The 2936-nt window shown below is 50.7% G+C and overlaps 1 long non-coding RNA gene across 1 annotated transcript; it reads right to left on the bottom strand.

Moving 5' to 3' along the window:
- Window positions 1-530: 530 nt before the first annotated feature.
- On the bottom strand, window positions 531-2208 carry LOC128790074 (uncharacterized). Its single transcript, XR_008431618.1, has 3 exons — window positions 2152-2208; window positions 1041-1123; window positions 531-692 (listed from the first exon to the last, which is right to left on the bottom strand). It is a non-coding gene; the product is annotated as an uncharacterized LOC128790074 (long non-coding RNA).
- Window positions 2209-2936: the final 728 nt, after the last annotated feature.

Genomic DNA, 2936 nt, shown 5'->3' with positions numbered 1-2936 from the left:
GTGACACCGAGGGCAGCTCGAGGAGGAGAAATGCACCACTGGGAGGTGGCGATGGTGGAGGGAGGAACCTGACACACTTTGTAGGGCTTTGGGACTCTACCACCTCCTGGGGACCTGGGCAGGCTCCGTAGCCTGGAGCTCAAATCTCTCTGTTGGGGTGTTCAACACCTTCTTTACTTGGGGCCGTTACAAACACGCAGATTGTCCTCAGAAGTTTGCCACAAATGTTTTTATTGACAGTTTTTCCTACAACTTCCCTCAAAAACCTGTAGTAAAGTTACGCTCCCCCTTCATTATAAATTGGACTGTTGTGTTGATTACCCAAGTCACAAGGGATTAATTTCTTGTCATATCTCATTAGAAATTCATCTTTAAACAGGCTTTGTAAACTCCCTTGACTCATTTTCAGTGTTCTAGATTTACACATTACTGTTCCTGCTTTATTTTTGTTTTCAGGCTAAAAAGACTCATATACTTAAATATGATTTGCTAATTCTGCAGAATCATAAATATCTATGAAAAATGCCAGATATCCTCTCTGGGTTGATCTGGGAATGCTTTAATGCTGGCTCACATATTCTCAGCTGCTGTGGCACCTGCTCGTGGCTCTCCAAGAGGGAAAAATGAATTCTCCTCCGTCGCAGGTTTTATGGCTGACATCATGGTCTGACACCCACTCCAGCTCCCAGCCCCTGCGCAGAAAAATATGCAAGAACCTCAGGGAGAAGAATTCCTGAAAAAATGAGAAAGACAACGCACAATGGATAAAAATGCTGGGGATAAAAAATGCTCTGCAGTGTCAGAAATTGCTCTTCAGAAGGAAACACGAGGCTGAGAGCAGGAGAGGTTCGTGTTCTGGGGACACAGACAAAAGCTGCAGCACGGTGGCTGGAGCCGTTGGCATTCCAGGCAGGCAGCTGGCTCTGCTCCCGGCCCAGGGTCACGCTCCAAACCCTTCCTGCAGCACAGCCCCCCTCACCTCCTCCCCTGCCCAGGAAATGCCACTCCTGTGGAAATCCCCAGGGAAGATGACACATCACCTGTATTGCTCGTATCCTGGAAATGTGTGTGTGGCAAGGATCAAGCATTCGGTGGTGAAACCATTTTTCAGATGTATTGTTTCCTGCAGGAATATTGAGACCAGAGGCTTTAAATAGAAACTTATTTATTAAAAAAAAAAAAAAAAATCCCATCACTGTCAGGGTTGAACATTGCAGTGGAGGGAGGGAAAAGATTTAAATGGTTGAAACATTAAAAAATATTGTGTGGGGAAAGTTTCTTCTCTGGGAGAGAACTGCAGTCACACAAAGGTGACAGGGGCTGGGTGTCACAGGGGCTGGATGCCACAGGGGCTGGGTGTCACAGGAGCTGGGTCACACAGAAGCTGGGTGTCTTGGTTTGAGAAGCCAGGTGTCTGCTGAGGAAGGCAGGAGCCTCCCCTGAAATAGAAAATGGAAACCCCCTCCCTCTGAATTATTATGATTTTGTAATTAAGGGACTCTCAGGTAAAAATATGGGAACAGGAATAATAGTTCTTTACTAGGGAAGTTAAAAATACAAATGCAATGGTACAAAAAAGAAACCAAACCCTGCCAGAGTGAGAGCAGGCCCTGGCAGGCTGTGGGTCAGGCTGGTGGCAGCAGTGCCATTCCATGGGGGCTCAGCCCTCCTGCAGTGCCAGCTGTGCTTCTGCTGGAGCAGGATCCTGGACAGGCTGGAGTTTTCCTCTGGAGCTCCAGGGCTGCTGGAGATGGGCCTGGGCTCCCTCTGGGAATGCAGTGGGGCAGAAAGCTGCTCCTCTGGGAATGCAGTGGGGCAGAAAGCTGCTCCTCTGGGAATGCAGTGGGGCAGAAAGCTGCTCCTCTGGGAATGCAGTGGGCAAAGGCTGCTGTGGTGTCCCAAAGGCTCAGATTGGATCCAGGTAGGAATGCTTGGCTCCTCCCCTGGGCACAGCCTCTCCCCATGGGATGATGGAATTTTCTCAGCCATGCAGGGACACTCAGTAGCCATGAACAGAAGATAATTAATAATTAATAATTATTATGAACAGAAGATATCTCCTGGAGGGAGGATTGGCTGTGGGAGAGACAAAGAAAACTGCCCAGAGAACAGAACTGCTCTGCTTCTAACAGATGGGGACAGAATACAGACATTGCCTTGCAATCTAGGACACTGGGTCACACAGGGGCTGGGTGTCACAGGGGCTGGGTGTCACAGGAGCTGGCTGTCACAGGAGTGGGTGTCACAGGGGTGGGTGTCACAGGAGCTGGCTGTCACAGGGGTTGGGTGTCACACAGGAGCTGGGTGTCACAGGGGCTGGGTGTCACAGAGGACCCAGGTCTCACAGGACCCAGGTCCCACAGGAGCTGCCAGCCCAGCTGAGGGGTTTGGGCCAGGGCACAGGGCCCCGCTGTGCCCCAGCCAGGCCGTGGGTTGGGGACAGGGCTGGCACAGCCGTGGCACGGCCATGGCACAGCCGGGCACCCCATAGGAATTGCAGCCGCTCTCCTCCCCGCTCTGCCTTACCCAGCTGACATTTTTCACGTCTGAAGCATTAAATTGTTCTGCCAAGAGACGAGTTTTGTGCTCGGGACTCTCCCCAGTGCTGGGATTGATGGGCCCGCGGGTGCTCTGGCTCCACCCCTGTGTGCCACAGCTGCAGAGCCACCAGCCCGGCAGCACTGCAGGAATTGCACCCCAGGCTCAGCACTGCAATTTAACGCTGCTTTGCCTGTGTTGAACAAGTGGTGACCGGCTGAAGGAAGCGTGTAAAATATCTGAAATTACTGCTCTCGGGAAATTAATGACACGTTTTCCTACAGCGTTTCAGCAGCTCTACAGCTTCTGTTCTGCTTTTCACTGACAAAGGTTGGTGGATTTAATACTCGAAAGAAAAGCAGAACAATGTACGGATGAAGGTGATTGTGTTCATATGA

The sequence above is a fragment of the Vidua chalybeata genome, chromosome 6, assembly GCF_026979565.1.
Source record: "Vidua chalybeata isolate OUT-0048 chromosome 6, bVidCha1 merged haplotype, whole genome shotgun sequence".
Lineage (NCBI taxonomy): Eukaryota > Metazoa > Chordata > Aves > Passeriformes > Viduidae > Vidua > Vidua chalybeata.
This window is presented reverse-complemented; position numbering and strand designations above follow the sequence as displayed.